Source organism: Equus przewalskii, chromosome 17 (genome assembly GCF_037783145.1).
Source record: "Equus przewalskii isolate Varuska chromosome 17, EquPr2, whole genome shotgun sequence".
NCBI classification, from domain to species: Eukaryota; Metazoa; Chordata; class Mammalia; order Perissodactyla; family Equidae; genus Equus; species Equus przewalskii.
In genome coordinates, this window is record NC_091847.1 from 70,547,389 (window position 1) to 70,575,160 (window position 27,772).

General features: G+C 36.8%; 1 long non-coding RNA gene across 1 annotated transcript; it reads right to left on the minus strand.

Annotated features, from left to right (window-relative positions):
• LOC139076842 (uncharacterized) lies at positions 1 to 27,528 on the minus strand. The gene is made up of 3 exons (XR_011528848.1): positions 27,413 to 27,528; positions 17,947 to 17,996; positions 1 to 2,862 (listed from the first exon to the last, which is right to left on the minus strand). It is a non-coding gene; the product is annotated as an uncharacterized lncRNA (long non-coding RNA).
• Positions 27,529 to 27,772: the final 244 nt, after the last annotated feature.

A 27,772-nucleotide genomic window follows, 5' to 3' on the forward strand; every position in this document is an offset into this window, starting at 1 on the left:
TATTTTCATATCACTTTATAGTTGTCACAGATAACTCATACAGCCATCACTACTTTTAAATTATGACAGCTATTAGACTTCCTGGGAGACCATAGTTAATATTATTAGTAACTATGTTAATTGCTATAATATCACAGTATGTTAATTGTTAGAACATCACAAAATGTTTCTAATATTTTAATAACTGTTTTTAAACATAGTTAGTTTCTTTTTAAATTGTAGGTATTTTTTAGAAGACTAAGAAACATTATTCTGAAAAGAGGTCCATAAGCGTATTCGATTGCTAGGGCTGCCAGAAAGAGTACTGCTAACTGAGTGGTTTGAAGGACAGAAATGTATTGCCTCACAGTTCTGGAGACTAGAAATCCAAGACCAAGGCGTCAGCCAACTGTGTCATCAGAGGGCTCTGAAGGAAAATCTGGGCCCTGCCTCTCCCGGAGCTTCTTGTGGCTGCTGGCAATCTTTGGCATGTCTCGGCTTGTAGAAGCGTCACCCCAATCTCTGGCTGCACCTTTACTTGGTGTTCTCCGTGTGTATGTCTGTCACCAAATTTCCCCTTTTTAGAAGGACATCAGTCGTATTGGATTATCCACCCTAATGACATCATTTTAACTTGATTATCTTGGAAAGACGCTATCTCCAAACAAAGTCACATTCTGAGGCAATGGGTGTTAGGAATTCCATATATCTTTTTTGGGGGTACACAAATCAATCCATAATAATAGTCTACCAGAGTAGACCCAGTTATAAGAGAGGTTAAGAATGCTATTACGGAAGAATATTCAACATGAGAAAATATTTTCACATATTCAAAAGAGAAAAAATAAGATTAAAAACTGCAATTATTTTATAATATTGTTTTTCTTATGCATATATTTTGTTCATATATATACATATATATATACATAAGAAAAAGGCTGGAAGACCATACATAAACAGTGTATTAGCAGTTCTCTTCCCGTGTTGAAATTGAAGGCATATAGGTAAAATTTATTTCTCTTTTGTACTCTTCTGAAACTTTCAAATGTTCTTTATCTTAGCATTTCAAGTGGTCTGTATCTCTAAAAAAATGTTACATAATAAAAATATCTTTAAAGACGATAAAGATAAAAGTATCTCCACTCTTTTGAACCTTAATTATACTCTAAAATTTTACATTTAATACTCTAAGTATTTGATAAATCTATAACTTTTCTCCTTGTAGTTTTCACTAAATATATATAAAAACGACTACCAATGTGCCTATAATTACCAATGAACCTTCTCATAAATAAAAGAAGACTTGTATATGATTCGCAATAAGATTGAATATATGAGTATTTATTTTATACACATATATTCAGAAGTAAATCTCAAGTAAGGTCAGTGAAGGAATTATATGCGGTGGAAAAAATGTGAAAGAGATGAGAAAACAGTGGTGGATGAGGCAAGTGCCTTCCGGATGTTTGAAGAACAGCACAAGGAAAGCAACTGACTGGGTTGTATGAATAGTTAACCAAGTCACCCATTCATTTTTTTTTTCCTTCAGAGACCTAACTACTGCATATACATAGTAAAAGTCAAAAACCAGTTCAGCTCAACCAGAAATAAGTAAAACATAAAACTTTAACAATTTACTTGAATAATAGATCTAATCCTCCTTGAAATTTTCCCCTTGAAAAACTTCAGAGCATTGCCACGATTCCCTACTTCTCTTTGGCTATAGTTATCTAACATCAGTGCACAAGGAAGGACATTAAGTGGCATATAAGATGTTATATCATGACAGAAAATGTTTTATCTATTTATTTTTTTTGCCTTTTGATACCCAAAACTTTATTTTTCCCAAGCAATCAGAATAACAAATACAAAAACAAGATAATTGTTTTAGATGGAAGAATATCAGAACTTAGAAAAGGATGCAAATGTGGAGATTGCACAAAGCAATAGGACAGAATCTACAAGAGCAGCACCAACATGGATTGTTTCTGATGCGGTCATTTGGCAAAGGCCTGGTCTTGGCACGTGGGCTGGAATTAACCTTTAAGGTGTTTGAAATGATCAGACATTCTGCTCTGCTCCTAGTCCTGCAGGCACAGAGACGGTCAAGTGCAAAGTTGATCTCTCGGGCTTTGTAGTCAGAATTTCTGGGATTAATACCAAGCTCTGACCTAAAGTACTTGCTTGACATTGGTTAAGTTATTTATCCTTCTTGTGCCTCAGTTTCTTCCTCCGTAAAACTGGCACAATAGTAGCTACCATTTGGAATTATCATACAGATTAGATTAGTAAACACGTGAAACAGTTTTTTAAATCTCATGAAAATAATAAGCTCCTAAAGAACTTTAACTATAAATATTATTACTATTGATTCTTTAACTCCCATCACTTCCACATAGAAATTATTTTCACACTGGTTTTTACAATGGTTCAAGTAGCTTAGACCCATCAAGAAACCACTGGGAAATCAAAATGACAATGTCATGTGTCTACCACCACTCATGGATTGAAACTCAATTCTTTCGCCCCTCTGCACTTGGTCAGTAGGAGGGCGCTCATTACCCATCTGCAGCACGCTGGTGTCCTCTGCTGATCCCTGTCTGTCTTTTGCTGACTCAGACCCATCTCTTGTCTTTTCTTGCTCTTTGTTCTCACTCTCTCAAAAACATCAAGAGAAACAAGAAATCTGGTTTGTGGTTCCAGCTTCGGCTTCTGAAGGCTTGATTCGTGGTAGGAATAGAGGCAGCATGTTTTAACCCCCAATGACACTTCATTTCAGAAAGCCGCTTGAAAGCATCTCGAGAAATCAATATCAGAAGTGGTCGCAGCTATTGTTATGCTATTGGGTCAGACGATGGGAGTTACCTATTTGAAGCAAGAAAGCTGAAACAACAATCAGCTGGTTAAAATCATAGATCACAAGAGAAAGCTCTATGAAATGGAATTTAAACAGGAATATTCTATCATTTATCAAATCTATATTTTGGTTTATGGATTTTTAAGGCATTATAATACCGAAAGAAAATGTGAAATACCATCTGCACAGCCACTATTTTGGGAAACTCAATAATGCACTGTAGAAAAAATTGACACACTGTCACATAAGCAAAAGTAAATCAATCTGGATTTAAATAAGCAAAATAATGAGCCAAATTCAAGATTCAAATCCATTTAAAATGCATTTTTTATTTTCCAAAAAGAGGAAAAACCAAACATGAAATATACACTTCTAGTGTCACTGGAATAAGATTACTTATAAGACATAGGATATTATAGGTTTTGCTCTTGTCATTCCTCCGTTTTTCCTGTCTACTCAGTCCCAGGCACAGTAGTGCTGTTAAGACACTGGCATGAGATCACAACTCTCATTGACTTTAATGGGACTTCTAAGGCAACAATAAAAACTCAGTAAGATCATACTGCACATGAAACCACTTTACGAGGATGAAATTAATAAAATCACAATATCGACATATGTTCAACATGCAGGTGGAGTTTGTTGACTGCGCTGTGTACGCATTCTGGCTTGGATGGGCTTACTCTAAAAATCCTTGGGAAAATTACATATACAAATACGGAAGACAATAAAGTGACCATATGAGCTGTAGACAATAAGGGCTCTCAGGACACTTTGAGCTTAAACATCCTCTGGCCTTGCCTGCTACAGATATTAGTTGGTCTCTTGCTGTTCTTTTTGTCTCACAAGCTAAGGGGTAAAATTCTCCGTTTTTGTACATTTATGAGCTACTTTTTTAGGAGCTCATAAAAGTTCAGATTGAACAGTAACTATCTAATTTTCTATCTTCATGAGTACCGACTATTACTAGAACTGGCAATAAAATTTTGCTGAAAGCAATGTTATGCATCATGTTCTAAGCTGATTTGCTGGCATAGTATCACACGTAATATTGTAAAACAGTTTGTTCTACTCAACCTCAACTGGAGCCACTGTGACAACATTTCACAGATGATGAGACTTAATTGCACAAAAATGTCATTCTTCAAATATCCTAGAAACAAAGGACAAAAATCTGGATTCAAAAAAGAAATCTCACGTTAACAAGGGCACCAGGAATCAGCCTCTGATCAGGCGATCAGATGAACTCTGAAACTTCCTGTATTTGATTTGAAGAAATTACAAATATAACTTTAAATTCTTAAATGAAACAAAAAGATAAAGCAGACAATTCTCTTAACTGGTTACTCCAATCTTTTAAATGTTATTTTGTTTTAAAAACACATTAAATGTTTACTAAAATAATAAAAATCTAACTACAAATATGCAGAAATTACACAAGCCTTTAACAAAGTACAAAGGAATTTTTGCAGTGTGTTGACTCACGAAAAGAAATGAGTATATAAGCCTTCAAGAGTGAAATTTATTTTTAATGGTCCAGCTTCCAATACATAAGATGTAGCCTATTATACGGTGACATGCCAGTTATGCTTCATCAAACTGATTATATACCATTTCATGAGGTTGTAATCCACTGGGACTTAGGCAGTCCAGTGTAATCAGTTATAATAAGATGGATCATTACAGGTTGTGAAAATATCAAACCCTCCAAGCAATAGATCAAGATAAAGCTCTGTATGTTGAAGATCCCTGAGTCCTGGCAGGTAGCCTATTATTAGAGGGCTTTTATGGTTTGGTTGCAACCAATTTTTCTATAAAGAAGTCAGCACAATAAATATTTTCTTTAAGCCCTAGCCATGAAACAGCCATTATCTTGAATAAAAAAGCAATCACACATTTTCATTTTACAGAACTCTTCTCACTTGCTAAATCACAAGTAGATGATTTCTCAATTTTCCTGGCTCAATATAGGTCTCCCAATTTTTCTGAAAACCAAATAGCCTGCACCCACCCATCAGACACATATGCACAAAATCACACAAAAAAACAAAATTTGGAATGGAGAAGTGATGGACTATGGCTAGGATTGCATAGGGAATAAGTTATATACACGAAACTTCTCTCCAGTCTTGAATGCATCTTTGACCAGCGGGGACTGGAAATGAAAGAGCAACACCATGCCCTTCTCTCTCCGCTCCCCTACACGACAAAGCTGGTAGTTCAAGAATGAAGAAGAGGAAATAAACTCAGGACTGGAGAGAGACAGCTACCTTGCCCATATTCGCACTCCTTTCTCTTCCCTTTTCCACTGTAGCCATATGCAAACCACAAGAAAATTCCACCTTGAGAAAAAGATATAGATGGAATAAACCATTTTAAAACAGTTCGCAATACACTAAATTTTGAAAATAGAAGATAAAGGAAACTCAACCTCTATCACCATCTCATGTTTGCCTGCAGCCTGCTTCCCCCTCTCTGTATCCAAAACACCTGCTCACTCTCTCTCTTCCTCCCTCTCTCCTCCTCCTCTCCTCCTCCTCTCTGCTCTTTTCTTCTTTCCTCTCCTCCCCTCCCTTCCCCTTCTCTCTTCTTCTCTCCTTCCCTCCTTTACTCCCTCCTGTCTTCCTTTTCTCCTGTCACCCTTTCTCTTCCCACCATCTACTATAGCCTTCACTCTAGGGCCTCCTCTTTCTCTCATTAGCATCATCTGTACTAATTGAATGGTGCAGATGATGAATGGTACTGATGAAACAAGAGAACATGGAGGGAATTCATGCTTCTGGAGACTAATAATAACTAACATTTATTGAGTGTTTCCTATGGCTAAGCCTGAGCAAGGAACCTTGCATTCTTTTTTTCTTTTTTTTCTGCTTTTTCTCCCCAAATCCCCCAGTACATAGTTGTATATTATAGTTGTGGGTCCTTCTAGTTGTGGCACCTGGGACACCGCCTCAACGTGGCCTGACAAGCAGTGCCATGTCCACGCCTAGGATCCAAACCAGTGAAACCCTGGGCCACCGAAGCAGAGCGTGCGAACTTAACCACTCGGCCACAGGGCTGGCCCCTGCATTCTTTATATTATTCACTCTAATCCTCAAAATAATCTACAAAGGTGGATTCTATTATTTTCCCCACTTTTCAGATTAGGAAACCAAGGATAAGAAGTAAGCAATTTGCCAAAAGTCACAATCTATGTAAACGAAAATCAAATCTCAAGATTTTTGCCCATCACGTAAAAATAGATCAGAGAAATTTCACATTTTGAACAAATGATTAGAAGAGTCAGATTTAAAGTGTTGGCACTGGATCATATATAGAAATCACTTTGGAGGATCTCAGGGAGACCCTTTAAAACAGGCTGAAATCTTCCAGAGAAATTGTAGCTGGGGTTAAAAATGCTGCCATAATTGCCATTCAGAAGGCATAAGCAAACAGTGATTAAAAATATGGCCTGAAAATCTGACGACACACACGCTCATGCATGCACAAACACATGATAGATAGATTTACAAGCATTGATTCATGATGAAGCTGGTTCTTATAGGGGCAACTCCCTAAAGTGTGCCTTAGGAGAAGGAAATTATGTATTTAATGATGGTTAATAACTCTCCAGAGGGCAGCCTAGGATATATAGTATAAAAAGGACCCACCCAAACGATTATTCTATCAATGATATGGGCTTCGGAGTTTTGACTACAAGGTGTTCCACAAACTCAAAGATTACCCTCTGGGCACCCCTTACCATTGCCAGAGGTTTGGCAACCCACAGAGCAATGCTAAAATTGTTCACTAGCAAGAGCCTGTCATAATCAATCATGCCAACTTAGTCATGAGAGAATAGAATGTGTTGTGGGTACCTAAGAGTTTACTCTACAGTTGGCAAGCAAATCCAAAAAGTCATGGAGGTTATCAGATGGAGACTACAGACTTCAGAGCCTATTCAGTAACAACCACAGCAGAAAAGTGGCTGCCCACTTATTACACAGTGTGTTGGAAAGAATGTAGTCTTTCCAACTAGACAGAAGGCAGATCACATATCACCTCGGCCAGCTTAGCCTTCCCCTCACTTCCTGCCAGCCTTAGTTTTTAATTATTTTAATTTTTAATAATAACAGCACTTTGTATGTTTTTTACAAAGATTTGATAACATGTATGTAAACAGTCTAGCTGAGATATGTAGACTTTTGATAAGTAACAACTGGTATTGTTTTTATTATCCTTTTAAATTGACTAGCAAGTGTTTATGCGTTAAATGAAACACTTTCATATCAACACAGCATCATTGATTGATATTCAAATTGCTCTCCCCTAAAACCCACCCCTACCCACCCCTAAAGTATCTATCCAGTTCATTGCCATGTTGTATCTACTGCACATGTTTTTGTCATGAGACTGTCCCACTTCACTGAAACAACTTCTTGACCTGGGACTAGAAGCAAAATGCAAAATCTACAACTTCGTTACTCTTTGTAGTTAAATGACCCTATTTTACCTTTGTTTTTATGTCTACAATTCTACATTCCATCCAACAATTTCTTCATAGATTATATCCTTGAGGAAAGGTGCACAAGACTGATTTATGAGTGGAAGAAGTTATTTAACAAGAGTGGCACTTTGCAGTGTTGAAAGATGTGACTGATGTCTGAATACATTATAAAGAAACAAAATTATGTTCACATTATGTGGGAAGACATTGCTGTCCTTATTTGCCTGTAGTACAAATCAGTGTCTGGATTAATTCATTCATATAATTATCTTTGCGGCTCTTTTACCTTTATTCATGGCTATAACTTTCTATTTAGGAAAGAATGCTTTGCAAGAGAATGTAAGACATCTTTTGAGCTCTATGGTGGATACTCAGGTGGATACATGGGCCTGTGGACACTGGGAACCAGCGGAATGAGGCCAGGATGAAAAAGCAGATGCCTGAGCTATTTTACAGTATAAACAACACGAAGATTTCTAGACAATAGATCCTTGGTTGCCAAGCTGCTGAAGATGGTTATTTCATCTCTAGAACATAATTGGTCTGCTGGCATTACACCCACGTTACTTGAAGGAATGAAAATAAAATTATAAACTGCTGTGTAAAGCCTGAAATGGCCACCTTTAAGTTTAATCTTCCCCTTAATGTTGTAGAGTTCATAAAATATGCATTAATTCCAGTTTTTAATAGCTTTTATCAACCCATCTTTCTTCTTCAAATGGTAGACAATGCCTAATAGAAGAGATTTCTCACACTGCACTTCCAAACCGTGATATATCTTGTAATTTTGCTGGGTTTTTTCCTTTTTAGTTTCTTAAGCAATATTTGTTAGATAAAGCATACAAAGCAATAAACAGCTTCTCCAATGTTGAAACTATAAGAGAAGCTAGAGTCGTTTTGAGAAACCAGTTCATTCATTATAAGCAGATTAGACTTTCACTGACATAATATTATTATTGTAATATTTTTAAAAGGTTCAAACCAACAAAAACTTTAGTTTTTGTAACAGTAGCTTCTAGTTTTCCTTTGTATCACATCATATATCTTTAATTCAAGGCAAAATAATCTAGCTCTTAAAGCCTACATTTAAAAATACAACACACCCAGAAACATTGATGAGGATAATTACTGCATTTGTCAAACTGCTCATTTACCACCACCTGTCAAGATCCTGAATTTTTCAGCAGCAATGAAAGAATAACAAAGAACAAATAAATAAAATCAGTAGACCTGACTATAACCTCCTAAAAATTGGAAACAACGTAAATGCCCCCAAAATAGATGATAGGTTAAATAAACTATGGTGTATTCAGAAAAGAAACATAATTCAGGAATTAAAATCATAGCCCAGTAGAATAATTAGTAACAGGGCTAACGTTTTCAGTATACTGCTAAGTGAAAAATAGAATACAAAGAGTGTAATAGTATGATTTTATTAAAAGTATAAATGTCTATGCATAAAATGCCTAGAAAGAGATAGAACAAAATAATTACATTTTTTTCTCTCTGTGATGGAATTCTGAGTGACTTACATTTTCTTCTATATAACTTTCAATGCTTTTCAAAATTTTCCATTGAATTTATACTACACATATGAATAAGAGAAGACATTAAAATTTTTTTATTTAGTGAAGAAAACTTCATCAGGCACTTAGAAGTTGATAATAGTGACACCATGCAATCTGTATTAACTGCTAACGATGATAATAAATTATTAATCAATTAATTAATTCTAAACTAAATATCAAAGTGAAATTTTTATTCTATTTAATAAAAAGAAATAAAATTTTCCAATAATTATGTATTGAACAACTACTAAATGCACAGCTGTTACGTAATGTGCCATGGCATGTGAAAGAAGCAGAATTGGTGATGAGAGATGTCAGGGTGTAGACCGTCTAACTTACAGGGACCAGATTTCAGTACACTCAAGGAAAACATTAGATAGATGTACTAAGGAAGGAAAAGTAATGGAGGATGTATCATGGTAGGTCTGGGAGCATGAACGTGATGTTAGACGTCAACGTCTGGCTGCTTTATCCATTAGGCACAGTTGGCACCATGCTGAGGCCCATAATGTTTTAATTTCTTTTTAAAATGCAAAGAAGAAACTAACTTCAAGTTCAAAAAACTAACTTTATGCCCACACAATTGTAACATTTAATTTTTAATATTTTTTTTAAAGAGGAAGCAAAAATGCCTGAGTTCCGAGGACATTATATTGTGACCCTTGTTCAATGACTTGCTAAAGAATGGTATTTAAGAAAACAATTCCAACAATTCTAGAGAACATAGATGGTAAAGTGCCTAAGCCAGGAAGACTATACATGAATATGTTACAGCAAACTATGAATAAATGAGGAGCCAGAGGCAGAGAGCAGCTCTAAATGATGAGAACAGTAAAAGGAGCAGAGTGTCTTGGCATAGACAAGCGATTTGACAAGTCTTGTAACAGTAGATGTGGGGCTGACGACAACACAGTTATGTGGGTTCATGGCTGATCAAGCTACAGAGAGTTCTCTGTGATTGTGCCACAGGCGCTGTCCTTCAAGCTCCCGTGTTCCACCTGGATGAAGAGATGCTTTTCGGATCTTCATGTTGCACAAAGCTGGGACAAATTACTACTATGCTGATTGATAGAATTAACTTAAAATTTTTTCAAAAGGTAAAGGACTGATAGTGAAATGAAACAACTATGAATCTAACATTCAAAAATTAGCTGTGAAACTACACAATGAGGACATGTGGATTCAAAAGTTTATATGAAGGAGGGTGAGTGGCCAGATGACTCTAAGACCAAAATGAGTGTGTCACTCCTACCACAAAAAGCAAACAACCCATTGCAATCTCAGCCTGAGACTTGGAAATATAATCTCCAGGTCAAGGAAAATCACTGTGTTCAGTTCACATATATTATGAGGGAGAGGCTGATACTCTGTGATAAAGGCACAAGAGGTAGCCAGGTTGACAAATGGCCGTAAACCACTATGTCACATGAAGAATTTGGGGATGTTTAGCCTGGAGAAGGGAAATGTGTGTATCTACATGTGTGTTAGGGGAAGTATGGGGCATAACAGCTGACTGTAAATGCTTGATGATGAATTATACGTAAAACAAGGATTATACTTATTTTGAATAAGTATAAAAATAGTTAAGATCAAAGGTTAAACATTATAGAGGAAAAGATTTTCACCATAAATACGAGTGAAAGAATTTCTAACAACTAGAGTAGTCCAACAATAAAACAAAATTCTTGTAAAAGTAGTAAGTTATTTAGTATAAGAAATATTCAAGTGCAAATTGGACGATCATCTATCAACAATGCTATAGAAGTGATTCTCGTCATGGATATGTGGTTGAACAGGAGGATCTCCAACATTCTTTCAGAGAAGAATATTTTATTGAAGAGAGATAAATGCAAACGACCCACTGAAGAAAAAAGTGGCAAGGGTCTGTAAGTGACTACGTTGGGGAAGGCAAAGGAGAGAAACAAGACTCACAGCCTGTTTGCTGTGTGCCACATAGCAGAGGCTAAATAGAAGGAATTCTAACTTGTGATTTCCCCGTCACTCACCGTGTCTGTGCTTATCCTTTGCAATCCCCCCAGCTCAGCCCTTTGCAGAGCTAAGCCCAATGCAGCCACACCAAGGAATCAACATAAGCTCTCTATTAATGAGTTCATGCCTCTGCCTTCACCTCTCTTCACCCATTTCTTTCAGGGACTGTCAGAAACACCAAGAGCACAGCCAGAGCACCATCAACAGATGAACTTCTTAAGCAATCAACTCTTCAAAGTCAAATTCTCTCAGTCCAAGACAAGGATAAGCAGAATATACTAAAAGAAATCTGTGAGAAGTATTACGGTGTATTATGGTGAATATTATTATGCAGTTCCCTTTATGATCATCAGAATAAATGTATATTGTCCGGGAAAAAATTATTTCCTAATATAGGAACAACTGGAGAAAACTATGGTTTTCATTGATATCACATTTAGGGAAATGTCGATTAAGTATAAATGATTATAGAAAGAAGTTAAAAGACAATAAAACAAAATGAAAAGCAGCTTGAGACTTTTCAACCATGAAGTGAAGCCCGAACGATCAGTTTTATTCATTCCTGTGCAGTTCATATTAGCATTTTATTATGCAAAGCTGTAAATTTGATTTTACAGTGAAAATAAAATTGGTTTCTTTAAACTTGTTTCCTCTTCTGTAAAATAAGGGGTTTGAGCAACACGATCTCTATAGCCCATTTCGATTCTAAAATTCCACAATTAATAGATGATATTTACTATTTACTATAGCCTCAAAAGTGGCTATATTTTTGAGAGATCTTGTTCACTACTCTCAAACCACTTTTAGACACTCATTAGCAAGCAAGAGTTGAAATAACGGAAGCTATTTCCCTACCACCATCAGTATGCGAGCCTTAAAGAAAAATGATAGGAGCAAATAGTCTCAATTGTTAGAAGCATGGTTTTCATATCAATAAGTTGTGGGTGCAGAATAGAATGTTGATGAACCTAGAAGTGCTCTCTCATCCACTCCCATCACACAATGGGCCTCATGAAATTAATTTCTGGTAGGAATCAAAAAGGAGCTTTTCAGTGTGATCTGCATGACTCCCTGGCTGCCTTTCTGGGGTACCAGCAGCGTTATCATGGACCCTCATGGTGATTAAGAAGTTGAAATGATAATTACTCTTGTTAAGTTTCACATTTCAATAGAATATCCTCCTAGAAATACAGGATTAAGAAATAAGACTTAAAATTGGATTCTGTGATTCAAAATTATGTGTCCCTTTTGACTGTTTTGGCACATTTAGCATACAAAGCACGCCTGTTCAGTTACATAAATTTTCTATACTAGCTGACGAAATGCTATGATGGAAATCCTATAGGTGAAGTACATGATTGAACTTTTTGGTTCAAGGCCATATTTTATTGTTGTGAGCTCATGGAATGAAAGATAAGAGCACAGCCTGTGAAAACATCTAAAAATACCCCACAAGACACAAGATTTTCAAAGTAGAAAAAGACACAGTTAAAGATGGGGCAGAGATCCTTAACAGTCTTCAAAGCGCATCTTAACAATAATACTTCAAATGTCCCCAAGACAACCTCATTAACAGTGAGCAAAACATCCCCACCACGGCCTTTATCACGCTTCCATGATGATTCATGCACAGCATTTCCTGCAATAGATGAATAGGAGATTGAAGAGGGTAACTTTGGGGTAATTGGAAGATCACAATGTAGAGGATGTGTCCCAGAGTAGATGGTCAACAAATGTTAGTTCCCTGGGAAAGTACCATCTCTAAGCATTATCCTTGGATATTTATATGGGGGACACGTACTATTTGTGAAAACAGTATATTTCTCGTAAGCCAAAAATTCAAGCAAAATACTCTTCTGTAGTTTAAGTTCTAAGCTTGTCTGGCTCTGTGATACTTGATACACTCTAAATTTCTAAATCCCAATCTCGGCTTCCAAAGAACCCTAGAGAGTGATTGGAAGTAAAAACCCTCTCACTGTTAAGATGAACAGTAGCAAGCACGTGCTGCAGAAAACAGGAATTATGTCTGATGTTTAAATCGTCACAAGAGCTGCCCCTCCCCAAACAGTGGTTCTTAAACTTTAGTAAGCACAAGAACCACTCAGAAAACTTGTTAAAAATAGTGACAGCCCATGCTAATCCCCATTCCTTCAGTAGGGCCTGGAAATGTGCATTTTAGCCATCATTTAGGATCTGGAAGCGTGTTCATTCTCAGGCTATACTTGGAGAAACAATGTCCTAAAATATGTGGCTGCTTCTCAATGAACTTCATATATCAAAATGGGGAACGTGGTATCTTAGTGTCAGTGAGCTTGTCTAAACGGATTTCTAATGCAATGGCATGCTAGTTCTGCATTGGACAAATTTTCATAATTGAGTGGCTTGGGTGGAGACCTGATACAACTATTCTGAATGTGATTGATGCCACAGCTGATAAAGCTGAACTGTACTCAATAATGTGCTATGCTCTGGGAGGTTCTTTATGCTGGAGGCTGGGACTGTTGCCCAGATGCTGTGATTGTAATGAAGATAGGCATGGGTCTTTAATGTTTTCCACCCCCTATCCAAATGCTGAAAAATGGTTAGCATTGACTATTTTCATATATAGCAAGAATAAGACAGAGTCAGAAATTTCCATTCCCATGTATCCTACTGACCATATTCTAATACAATTTCCTTTCTAATGGTCTATTAAAATGATTGATGTTGAATTAAACCTTTGTAATGGTGGCTGATCACGTGAAAGAGTGACAGTTGGCCAGGATGTCATTATTAACAGTCTGCATTCTGACTGACTTAACAACAACCCCATTCCATTCAGTGTTATGTGTGTACATTTACCCCAATTTGCATACCTAAAAAATGCTCTTTAATGAATAAACTGTCTCATGACAGCTGCTGTTTGATTACCTTTTTCTAAATCTTATTTGTAAATAAGGCTTAGCCATCCAGTAACCAAAAGGTTTTCATGCATTATTTTGCTGGATTTTTACTGATCCAAGTTATTTCTTTTTAACAGGAGAAACTTCTTTTAGAAAATCATTCATTCTGTTTATTTACTGTCCATATCCTGGTCAGGCTTTTAAAACCGTGTCCTCCAGAATGGAGACAAAAGAAAATGAAAGAGCTAAATCGAATATGCCAAATTTTGCAGTGTAAAAACATCATTATATGCAAACCTGATGCATTCCATAACCTGAGTGGCGTTCCTTAGACCTACCAGCACACTGGCAAGCTCCAACCGATCTGGGCTATCAGAATGCCAAAACACCTGAATGCTATGTCTAAAATTAGACTATTGAAATTCTCCCTGGATGTCACTTTCCTTTATTACAAACACATTTTTTCTCACCATCAAAGTTGCTTTAAATGAGTAAAGAGTGCCACCAAGAGGCAGCATATCATATTCCTGAATCAGTTCTGTTTTCCTTTTTTTTTTGAAAAATATATACTTTGCCTTTGTTAATTGTGCTCACAGCTTTGAGAGAGACAGGCTTATTTGCATGATTTAAAACATGTGATTCAAGTGTCGAAGTCATGTTAAATGTGTCTTTTTCCGGATTGATGAGCAAATCTGCTATGATGAATTTTGAAACATGAAAATTCTACCTGCAGTTATTGGTATTTGTAATAAGTATTAATAAGACTCCAATTTCCACAGCTTACTAGCTACATAGTGACTATTAGTATGGAAAGTTGCAGTTTCCAGAATAAAATTTTCTTATGCAAAATGGTATCATTTCTGCCCAGAAATTTCAAGTATATCAGATCAAGAACAAAGGGGCAGGATTTTTTTTAAGTAGCATGTAATCCTAGCAACGTTGACCTTCAACCCTAGCGCCAAATTGAGGGGAAGTGAGGTATTCCCATTTGTCTGTCTTGCTTTTCTAATGATTACGAAATTTTATGAGAATAAAATCTATGGATATTCCCCATTTTAGTTATTTGTTCTGCCTATGTTAATTTATTCTCTCATTAAACAAACATGTACTGAACACTTACTGTGCCAAGAACAGTGCCAAGAAGAAAATGAGTAGGACAGTCTCTGTCCTGACGATTTTCATAACAAGCTGGGGCTCCTGCTTCTGATTGGCTCTGTTGGAAACTCCCAGCTCTCTAAATTGAGACAGTTTTATTTACAATAATACATTATATAATACTGTGTTGCATATTGAAAGTAGCTAGGAGAGTGGATCTTGAAAGTTCTCATCACAAGAAAGAAAAATTTTTTGTAACTATGTATGATGGACAGATGTTAACTGGACTTTCTGTGGTGACCATTTTGCAGTACATACAAGTATCAAATCATTATGTTGTACAAGTGAAACTAATATACTGTTATGTCAACTATACCTCCATAAAAAATTTTAATGCATTATATTTGTAAGCATTTTCTAAAGCTTTTAGAACGATTTTGCATTTATAATTTCACTTAGAGTCACAATGACTTTGACCATGTACAACAGCTATGATAACTGTTAATTATTATTCTTATGTATGGCTCAGGACGTGGTTTAATGATTTACCCAAAATGTCATAGGAAGGTTGTGGCAGGATTAAAATTAAAATCTCCTGACTTCCTAAACTGTGCCCTTTTGAGGAGGCCACCCCTCTTTATGATGAATACATTAAAATTAGCATGATATTTCAAGGAGGTCATCATCGTAGGAGGTTCTACAATAATTATAGTGATGCTGACACTGCTTAAAATATTTCTGGAACTCTTGTTTCAAATTTCCCTTATGGGAAACACAAAAAAATCAGTCTCATACACATTCAATTCAACATAGATTTATTCAGTACCTATCACTTGCATGGCACTCCACTGGATGATAGAGAGATATAAAGATGATACAATTGGCAAGAAATTTACAATTTAGCACGCACAATGAAAAATGTAGTACTGGTGCTTTTTCTTCTTAATACTAATGGAATCTGTGCCCATTGTAGAGACATAACACATACTGTAACTTATTGAATCTAAGATGCTGTTTAACACACTATTTTATGTCTAATAAGAAAGAAAAACACTGCACTGACAATTAAAGTGTAACAAGTTACTCTCATATCATTCAAAATTTTTATTTTACATTTAGAGAAAGAGCTCTTTTAGTCTTATTTTGACATTGACTTTCTTTATTGTCTCACTCTATCCTATACATATAAAAGGAAAATAGAAGAACAATGAATTGGTTAAGGCAATGACAACTATGTCACAACTGTTATCTGGTAGTTAGTAATTATAAAAGCTCAGCGATGATAATATACCCCAATTTAAGAGATGTTAAAATGGGGGGGTTGCATTTTAGAATCCCTGAAATCACTGAAGTGCACATTTCCTGCTCAGTTTCTAAAATGGTCATTACAGGACAGAGCCAGGAGGAATCATCAGGAAAAGATGGAACAAGAGTTTGACTCATTTTCTTTGGTCTGGTTCCTGTCAGTCACCACCACAGTGGTTAAGAGAATGAGTCGTAGAGTCAGAGAGCCCTGAGGTCAGCGACTGGCTCTACTTCTTACAAACTGTGACCTTGGGGCAGATTAGTAAACCTTTCTGTGTTTCAGAACCCCCATCCATAAAAATGCTAACAATAATAACTACTGCTTAGGTATTAAATGAAATAATGTACCAAACACTTAGCACATAACCAACAGTACTGTTATATTTGAATACGGCTAAGATACGGGAAGTCTTCTAAATAAAATAATCATATTATACTATTAAGCCCAGGAATAGCTAAAACCCTGTCTCCTCCCTTCTCCAGGGATGGAACAGGCAGCATTGCCCTTTTAGCTGATCCTATTGAAGGCTGGGGATCCCACCTTGACCAAGGCAAGAAAAGAGTTCAGGCTCTGGCTTAAAGTCATTCTAGAGTAGCTACCAATTTGTCAAGAAGAAAAGATAAACCTGAAAGAGAAATTCAATTTCTGAATTCATCCCTTATCTTCAAATATTCAAATATTAAGACGACTATACAAAAAGAAGTTTATTCCTAATATGGTCATACAATCATAAGTACAGTATTTCAAAATAGGCTGAACTTAAACACTGTCAAACATACCAACTACCCGAGTCAGGAGAGGTACTAGCTGAAAAAAAATAAAACGATCTGAAAGCCTGCCTTTTCAGACAATGTGGCCACCAGAACCATGTTTGCTTATAACAGTGAACACAGCTCGGGAAACACAATTAAGGAAAAGGATTCCAGACTGCCTGCTTACGGCAAGCCTTTGGGTGACTGATGACTCAGCAGCAGCCTTGGCTTCCCCAAGACACCTCTGTGACAGGTGGAAGCATGTCAAGCCCATGAATCAGATATACCCGCCGGCTGGGACTTGTTCATGGAACCTAAAGGCAAACTTCAGAGATGACTTGTATCTCTTGACCCTCCCTAAGGCTGATGAGTCCAGATATCCCAGTTTCTAGGTCACTTTCTCACTAGGAAAGGAAGCTTTAATTCGAGAATATTCCCCTACTTCAGAAGCCTAACCATCATCATTAACCCTTACTATGTATTATTCATTTTTTATTAAAAGAGATATATAACTGCAAACAGCCAACAATGCTTACTAAGGGAATAAAAACCTCAGTATTTCTAAAAATACATTTCTCAACTGGGACCACCTTCTAGTCATTTCCATTTAAAAAGAGAGGAGGGAAAAAAACTTAATCCTGTGGGCAAGAGTGACTAAAATGGACAAATAAACAAATATTTGGAAAGGTGTACAATATTTATTTCCATCTCACCAGAGAGAGCAGATTTGTCTGTTTCATTATTCATAAGTCACAATTTTAGTTTAGTTTTCCTGCTTGCTAAATATCAAGAATGTTCCAAGCCCCCAGGCAACAGACTTCAGTAAATGATGGCTGAATTTAATTCACTGCATTATGGAAAAATAAAAATTTTAAATCATAAAACATGTGAATAACAGTTTCCTTTTTGGGGGGAGCATTATAACTATAATTCCTTTGCTGTCAGGAACTCATCAGCCTTTGCATATTATGAATGCCTGTGTGGCAAATTAATCAACATGAATTTTAGGTTAATAAAAACTGTTTTACTTACGCTTCTGTTTCCAAAGGTGAGAATCTCTTCATCGGTGCTCTAGCGGGAACCTATATTTTATAATTAAGGTTAAAAATGATAAAGCAATTGTCAAGTTACTAGTGCTTGTAACACTAAAATCACAGTTTTTTAAAATATAAGATTCAAAATCAGGTAATAATTGTTTCTTAGTCTCTTCCTCAAGTAGTATATTTTAAATGCCCTCTTAAACTTAGCCATAATAAGGAATACTATAGGAAAAGTTAAGCAGAGTAAGCTATGACCTATTCACAGTCTTAAATAGAAAGTTTCCATCTAAAATTATAAGTGAAGAACTAAAAAGTATTTTATTAAGACTACCATTAGTCTATATCGTACTGATCTGGTCTCATAACAAAAGAAAATTTTGCACATGAAATACTACATTCTACATTCTAGCCCTGAAGAGAATTTGGCCTCTGTAGTTCAGACAGCATAAGGAGATTCCAACTAGAAGAGAAACATCCCTCATGAATGCCACCCATAACAGCCTCATCACGTTTCGCAGAAAGTTTTAAAGCCTCTGAGGTGATGACGGAGGAAAAGCAGTGATGCAAAATATACGGAGGCCGATGAGGGTCAGGTCCTTCACATACACGTTTGGCTCTTCCCAGGGCATTTCTCCCGTCTCTGTTGTTCGTTTGAAGATGGATATGATCTAATTATCTCTAGTAGGAGAAACCTTATCTAAAGATATCTTTCTCACTGGCTCTGACAGAGGCCTGAAATTCACAACTCCTAACTCCGTTAGGTCAAAATATAAATATAAACTATTTTACATCAGCCTTTAGCATTTAGTTTAAATTTTGGCTAAATTTACCAGTAACTTGATAGGACTATATTAGGATAGAGGTGAAGAAAACTTTGATGACAAAAGGAAGAGAAAGTCTGGAAAGATATGAAGAACTTTCAGCAATACTGTTGGAGAAAAATACTAGTGTCTGTGGAAGCAGGGAGCTGGGCGTGCGTGGCCTTTGAGAAGACAGAAGACTATAGTGAGGACAGAAAAGAAAGACCAAGAGAAGAAAAGGGGCTGGTCAAAATCAAAACTGGGGAGGGAGGCACTAAAGATCGTATAGCTACTTCTCAAAGTTCCCTAAGACTGGCCTTAACCATTAATAGAATAGATGCCAACCAGTTTTGATGAGTGTAACTCTTTAAGACAAAACCCACTGTATCTTAGGGGTATGGATAGATAGAATGTATTAGAATATTAGTTAAGGGAGCATAATTATTTCTTCCCTAAGTTTTTACACCTAAAATTAAATTTGCTTTTTTTCTTCCAAGTTAGATTCACCCTGAGCTAACATCTTCTGCCAATCCTCCTCTTTTTGCTTGAGGAAGATTAGCCCTGAGCTAACATCTGTGGCTATCTTCCTCTATTTTTTTGTATGTGGGACACTGCCACAGCATGGCCAGTGAGTGGAATAGGTCTGCACCCAGGATCCAAACCACGAACTGGGCCACCAAAGCGGCGTGCACGGAACTTTAACCCCTTAGCCATGAGGCCAGGTCCTGCTTATTGTTTGTTTTAGTATTAAAAGCTAGTTAAAGAATCAGGAAGGATAAGATTCCAAAGGACAAAATAACCAAAAGTTGAATCCTGATTGATTCAAGTAGACAAGGTAACCACACAAATAACTGACCACTGTCAATCATCTAGTGAAGACTAGAAAATGAGTTGTTTGTGACGATTTCCTCAGTCTCTCCTCTCAACCATGGCTCAGGAGGCACCAGAACTGTCCACCAAGAGGGATTGCAAAGCCAATATGGAGGACTGAATAAAACACTCTTTACACTCAGTAATTGGAAAAGGTTGGGTTAAGATGTGGACAAGAAGGAGGAAAAAAATGAGGAGTTCTTGGTGATATACACGGAGGAACAAGGACAAAAACTCCCGTGTGAGGCAATAGTTTTAATTGCTTCCTAATGGCTGGACATTCATCTTCTTTGATCTGTGCTAAGGCCAGGTGGAGAACAAAACCAGTCTACATTAATTCTATCACCGTCTTTAATCTCTAATTGTCATCTAACCATAGGAAGCCATAACTGCCCGAAAAAGGGAGGAGAGAAAGCAGAAGATATATGGTTTTATTGTTTTGCATTTCATGTAATGTGTCCTAAAATAAACAACTAAACCTGAAATAGGGGGGAACAAAAGGAAAGCTAAAACTATCGTGTAAAATTAGACTAAGCAAAGATTGATTACAAATAATTTTAATTTGTTTATTCAAATACAAGTTCTTAAGACCAAAACTGAGCTCCTTTCTAATGTGAAGCTCTCTCCTCAGTTTCAGAGGGGAGGTGCTGTGCTCAGTGAAGGAGCGGGGGCTTCTTAAGTTCCACACAACTGTCTGTATAGTCTTTTGCCGTGAGGCTAGTTTTTAGAAGAGAATACTCTGGTAAAATGGATTTACTAGAGGTTCTTAAATTCTACTCCCACCAAAAATTTTTTTTAGTATGGAGCTGCAAGACTTCATTTGGCTTATATAAATAATCAATTCCAATTTATTCCTCAGTGACTTTGTAGGACTTGACCACTCTTCATCCACATTCTGAAATTTCAGGGAACAAAGTAAAAATAACAACTGACAGCCCTAGATGGGGCTCATAAAATGGCGTTTCACACAGTTCTCTCTACCCCAAGCAGTCCGCAAAACAAATTTGTGTTGAGGAAAAGCAGTGTAATTGTTAGTGTTAAATATTGGGATCATCTTGTGACGAAAACATTATGATATGTGGGTAACATAGTAAGATATGACATTTCCTTGAAAAAATCATCTGAATTCTTCATTAAAGATTTTTTAAAAGACCTCTCTCTCTCTTTCTTTCTATGAATAAGTAGCTTCTAAATGGAAAATAGCAATCTATTTTTGTGCTGGTAGTTTTTGTCTTCTTTGAATCCTGGAAATAAAATGAGAGATCTGTTAAGCCATAAAGTAGTAGGAAGTTATGACATTCATCCAATTTTTTATTTTTTTTAAAAAAGCTATATCAAAACTCCTAATATGCTTTCTACGTTTTTTCTGAGAAAAACAAAAGCAAATTGTGAAAGAATGGCCACTGGTCCTTCATGTCCTTGTTCCTTCAAAGAAAACCTCATAAAAAATAAGTCACTGTAGTTGTCTGCATCTTAAGTGCACAGAGCTGTCAGGCTCATTTTTTCTCCCATCCTCAGCCCAGCTTCTCTCACCACTGCCTTCATTTCTCTCTTCAACTTTATGAACGTTTTGGGAAAGACTTTCTCAGATTTTCCCAGATCTTTCCTGAGAAAACCTCTCGAGAAAAATTGTTGAACCTTTCATCTTGTTTCCAATTGCATTTAATCTGGTGTTTGTGAATTTGTTTTCTTCCATTTACTCAGTAATATTCCCATGCTGACCCTCCTTGGGCAGCTCAAGGTTAGCAGCTCTAAGCTATTAATCTCTAGAAAATTGGCTCACAGATGTGCAGCTTTCATGTAGGGTAAACAGAAGTTAGAACACCGTTCAATCTTTACGTCTTCCATTTCCCTTCTGGGTTGACTCTTTTGTGCTCTACAACTCGTCCTCTAGAAATGAGCTGAAAATACACCCACAAGTGTGATATTCTCTCATATATTAGAAACACTAAGCCACGCTGCTTATTTCAAACTGCAGGAAGTTTCAAATACTGCTTTTCAGGTGCTTTGAGTAGAAAACACAATTTTATAATAGTTTACCTCTCTTTTGTACCCACTTTGAAATAATTAGTAAGGTCAAAATTCCTGAACCTGTTCTTAAGAATTTTAAGCCATCAACAGTGTTTGGTGTGATGGGACACCTTATAATGAAAGTTATTGATATTTGAAAACTCTCCCCCCAACAATGCCGTTTGTTGTTGGCAAACAGCTCTTCTCTTAAGTAATGAACAGGACCTGTAGCTCCTTATTTCTGAGTTTTTTTGCATATTAGAAAATGAGGAAGAACTAATGGGACAATTTTTTAAATAAATAGAATTAACCAAGTCACTTAATTGCTTCATTTCACAGAATTCAACACTGGGAACAGAGGTCCTTTGAAAATTCCACTTGTGCCCTTCTTCAGTAGTTATTATCAAGGAGGAGAACTGAAGCTTTGAAACTTTAATTTGCCCTACTCTCCCCTCACTTTACACGTAGGAAAGTGGAATTACTCCTAGTATTTCATTGAAAGAGATGAAAGAGATGGAATTTTAACACCTTTCAGAGTTAGACTAGTCCAGTGAAAACTTTCAAGTCTTGATTCTCTACATCATGCTTGCACTACGGCATCTCTCTCTATGAAGTGGAGTTTGGTGTGAGGGTCGTCTTGTATCCTTTCCTTTGTCAAGTAACAAAGGAACATAAGGAGACAATTCTCCCATAAGGCCTTTCTACATCTCTGTTCTCATGAGTAGATTTCTAGAAAGCTCCAATGCAATATCAATTTTTTAAATCTTTTAACCTATGGAAAATGTTATTCATTCTCATTTTCAAATTTTTGAGAGAGATAAGTGCTTAAGGCAGTGGGGAACAAGGAAAATTTCTCTAAACAGGAGACATTGTGCAGTAGACTTTGGTAGATTTTGTGTCCCGTCAAACACTTGCCCCTTCTTGTGCTAATACTGACTTATTTTTACTTTGAGGGAGTCATTCCTGTACCCACTATTAATCCATGCAGCATATGTTTATGTGTCTGTGTGTATGTGTATATATATATATATATATATATATATATATATATGAATATATACATAATAATTTTAATTTTACTGTGGTATTTTTGAGTTGAGGCTCCTGGTAGATTCATGGCTGAGGAAAAGAAGTCATTAGAAGTGGGGACTTTTCAAAAATTTATGACATTACAGCTGTTTAGACAAGAAAAAAGTGCATTAGAAAGAGAAACATGGAATGAAGGCTATGAGATTGCCTTGGAAAGTAGTCTAATTGAAAATATTTTTACAAGCTCTCAAACCAACCAATAAATGGCATATGCCCATTCCCAATCTCAATCTATAGACGTAAAACCTAACTATAACCTCACATCCCTTTAGGACAGCTACTATCAAAAAGACAGAAAGTAGCAAAGGCTGGCAAGGATGTGCAGAAATTGGAACCCTTGTGTACTGTTGGTGGAGATGTAAAACGGCTCAGCCACTACGGAAAATAGTCTAGCACTTCTTCAAAAAACTAAAAATAGAATTATCATGTGATCCAGCAATCCCACTTCCAGATGTTTATTCAAAAAAGTTGAAAGGGGTCATGAAAAGATATTTGGACACTCATGTTCATAGCAGCATTATTCGCAATAACCAAAAGGTGGAAGCAACTCAAATGTCCATCACTGGATGAATGTATAAACAAAAGATGGTATAATGCACACCACAGGATATTACTCAGCCTTAAAATGGAAGGAAATTCTGACATACACCACAACATGGATAAGCCTTGAAAGCATTATGCTAAGCAAGATAAGCCAGTCATAAAAAAACAAATATCGTATGATTCCACTTAGATGAGGTATCAGAGTTATCAAATTTATAGAGCCAAAAGTAGAATGGTGGTTGCCAGGGGCTGGAGGGTAGTGGGGAATGGGGGAGTTGTTGTTTAATGGGTATAAAGTTTCAGTTTTATAAGATGAAAAGAGTTCTGGAGATTGGTTGCATGACAATGTAAATGAACTTAACACTACTGAGCTGTACACTTTTAAAAGATTAAGATAATAAATTTCATGGGTTTTGTTTTTGGTTTTCTGCTGAGGAAGATTCACCCTGAGCTAACATCTGTTGCCAATCTTCCTCTTCTTGCTTGAGGAACATTCAACTGAGCTAACATCTGTGCCAATCCTCCTCCACCTTGCATGTGGGTCGCCACCACTGCATGGCCACCAAAGAGTGGTGTAGGTCCATGCCCAGGAACCAAACCTGGGCCACTGAAGTGGAGCGTGCCAAACTTAACCACTAAGCCATGGGGCCAGCTCTTCATGTTATGTACATTTCACCACAATTAAAAAAAAAAATTTTTTTAAGGAGACAAAAAAACAAGATTGACTCAATGTGCATGAGGATGAATCAGAAATCATAGAAGTATATGTAGAAAAAGAGTTTTTCGGGGCTGGCCCCGTGGCCGAGTGGTTAAGTTCGCGCGCTCCGCTGCAGGCGGCCCAGTGTTTCGTCGGTTCGAATCCTGGGCGCGGACATGGCACTGCTCGTCAGACCACGCTGAGGCGGCGTCCCACATGCCACAGCTAGAGGAACCCACAACGAAGAATACACAACTATGTACCGGGGGGCTTTGGGGAGAAAAAGGAAAAAATAAAATCTTTAAACAAAAAGAAAAAAAAAAGAAAAAGAGTTTTTCACTCTTTTGTAGGGAAAAAGCATATATATATATATATATATACACACACATGTATATACATGCACATATACATATATATACATATATACACATACTTATACAGACATACATATATAAAGATATATATAAGTAAAGATATATGTAGGCATCTATATATACGTATTCAAGGTATAACTATTGTTTTCCTCATTGTACAACACATACACGTACATATGTGATTCTCTGACTCAACTACAAAGGTGGCAATTCACCAAAACACCTAAAGGAGTTAGGATTCTTATAAGACAATAATAAAATAGGCATAAAAATAGTTTTAAAATCTTACTTTTTTAAGAAATAAAACCTTGACTATATGTCTCTTCTTTTGTCGTTTGCAGCCAAAAGATTATTGCATCAATTTTATTAATTCTTTTAAAGAATCAGCTTATGTTTGGTCCCTATTTTATTAATCTCTGCTTTTATCTTTATTATTTTCTTTCTTCTACTTTTTTTTTTTTTGAGGAAGATTAGCCCTGAACTAACATCTGCCACCAATCCTCCTCTTTTTTTACTGAGGAAGACTGGCCATGAGCTAGCACCCATGCCCATCTTCCTCTATTTTATATGTGTGACACCTACCATAGCATGGCTTGATGAGCATTGCACAGGTCTATACCTGGGATCTGAACTGGCAAACCCTGGGCCACCGAAGAGGAACATGCGAACTTAACCAACTGCTGTGCCACAGGGCCGGTTCTCTTCTACTTTCTTTATTCTTGTTGGGTTTCTTCCCTAATATCTTGAGATGTCTGTTTGGCTGATAGATTTTCAGACTGTGTTCTTTTTATCATATTTATTCATGGCTGTAAATTTCCCTCTAATGCTCTTTTACCAGAATCCTACATACTTGATAAGTAGTATGCATAAATTGTGTGATTCAAAATACTTTCTGATTTCTTTATGAAATCTTCTTTCACCTATGGGTTATCTACAAACATATTTGTTAACTTCCAAACTTTTGTGGATTCTCTAATTGTCTTTTGGCTATAAATTTCTGTCATAATTCCGTCATTGTGCAAAAACACAAACTGCAAGATTCTCGTCATTTGCAACGTGTTGAAACTTGTCCTGAGGGTCTCATTCTTTAGGTCCCAGTTAAGGTGTGTGCATGTAAAGGGAGAGACGATCAGAAACTCTATTTAGGAATGGTCCTCAACTTTAATTTTTGTTTCCCTCAACTCATGAGGTTGAAACTTAAGCTAACCCTTACCTAAATCCAGTTTCAAAGAGGCTTCTAAGAGAACAGCAAATGTCCTTCGAGCAAAGGCAGTTTCAAGTGCTGCTTTTACTTTGCTCAGTCCTCACTTTTTCTGGGATGTTGTTTCAGAAATCTCTCTCTAACTTACTAGCCATTTGATGCTTTTAAGGATAATTTTTAAATATTTTATTCAGCATTTTCATTTTCTTGAGAAGCAAGGTTGGTCAAAATTACCAATCTTGCCATTACCGGAAGTAGGTGTCCAAGAACATTAACTTTTCCACCAAACGTGTGAAAAACATTAGACCTCATTTTCTGAGTGATTTTAAAAGAGATATTTGACATTAAGATAGCTACTCTTCTTCAATTTCATGATTCTACAGAGCTGTCAGTCACGCTACTTGATTCTTCTTAGCCACAGGACTGGTAACATGAAAAAAGCTCGTTATTGAAAGTATTGCATCCACCACAAACACAGCTGAGAACTGGGAACTCGAGCTAGGTAGAGCCAATCACAGTCCCTCCATGAGATCTGATGCATCAACTTTGAAAGGGAAAGGGGCTCTATGTCCATGGAATCGCATGCCATAAACATGCATATTTTTTTAAGACTGTCAGCAGCCACCTTGCCTGACATACAGAAAAAGCCCGCCTCAGAATTAAGTCCATGCGCAGAACGAACTAAAGAGAAGAAAGCAGAAAGGAGCAATGTATAGACCCATGATGCCTTGGACATTGATTCTTGGACTTACCGGTTATATAAGCAAAGAAAGTACTTTTCTGTTAAACCTAAGTCATAATCTAATTGTCTGATTGGGTTCTTCTCTTTTAAAAATGAAAGAGGGGCCGGCCGGTGGCACAGTGGTTAAGTGCGCATGTTCCGCTTCTCGGAGGCCTGGGGTTCGCTGGTTGGGATCCTGGGTGCGGACGTGGTATCGCTTGGCAAGCCGTGCTGTGGTAGGCGTCCCATGTATAAAGTAGAGGAAGATGGGCATGGATGTTAGCTCAGGGCCAGTCTTCCTCAGCAAAAAGAGGAGGACTGGCAGTAGTTAGCTCAGAGCTAATCTTCCTCAAAAAAAAAAGAGTCAAAATGAAAGAATCTTGACTAATCCAATGTTAATAGCTGATAGAACCCACTGCTCAACTGTTTGTTCTTCCACAGCGTTTGAGGACCAAGATATACAACTAGCTACCTGAGGAAACTATTTCTCCTGCCAGCCTCCATGAGCCATGAGGGGACGTGAGCCATCACTTCTTAGAGTAGACTAATTTCAACACTATTCTCTAGAAGTCTTTGTTTTTGTTTGTTTGATTGGTTTTTCCCAAGCACTCTGTAATTTTAGTAAACTTCTGTAGAAATAAGGAAACAAGACTCTAAGTCAGGTTTTCACTACAAAATAATTGAGGTTATATAAGTTTAGTAATCTAGAACAGAAATTGTATGCTTTCCTTTAAATTGCCATTCAGTTATAGTAACGTCTTCATAAAAATAAAGTAATTTTGTCTGATCATAAATAAATTCCTAGCATTCAGGTAACACTATACTTAAAAGAATGTTGCATAAATACTGTTTTAGTTAGGTTACCAACAGGAAACAGGTGGAATGCTCAAGTTAAGATAATTCAGGGTAAGTTTAATTACAAAGTGACAATTCATAAAGGTGTTGATAAGGTGAGGGGAACCTCAAGAGATGGTTCTGTAACCCGGGCTTATTAACTTCAAAGGGACAGGAGAGGGAGCAGTTACTGTAAAAAAAGGAGAGACTCCTGTGGGGGAGGCTGCCTTGAAAGAAGCAGTTACCTTCAGTTAGAGTAGTGAAAACACCCATACATGGAGAGAGCCAGGGAAGTAAATACTTGACCTCATTCACCTACCTCTCATCACTTGCCAAGACTCCCTACTGGTCAAACCCAACCAGAAATCAGAGGGCAAGAAAGTCTGTTTCTATAATCCATGCAGGCTGGTCTCCTGGGGGCAGCAAACAGTATGGAGAAAGGAATAAAGATATAAAAATATAAACATGAACATAACTTAAAGCCTTTCTTACTAGTCCTCACCTTATTATCAAAATTATTTAACATCTTGCCTTAATATTTTTTCTTGGATTGAGGTATTTGTCCATAAAGTATCATAATTTAGATGACAAATCTGCTTCTGTATTAAAGATACTCTGAAATACAATGGATTAAAAAAGTAGATGCACGCTTCCAGTCGAGCAGCCAGGTTGGTAGAGT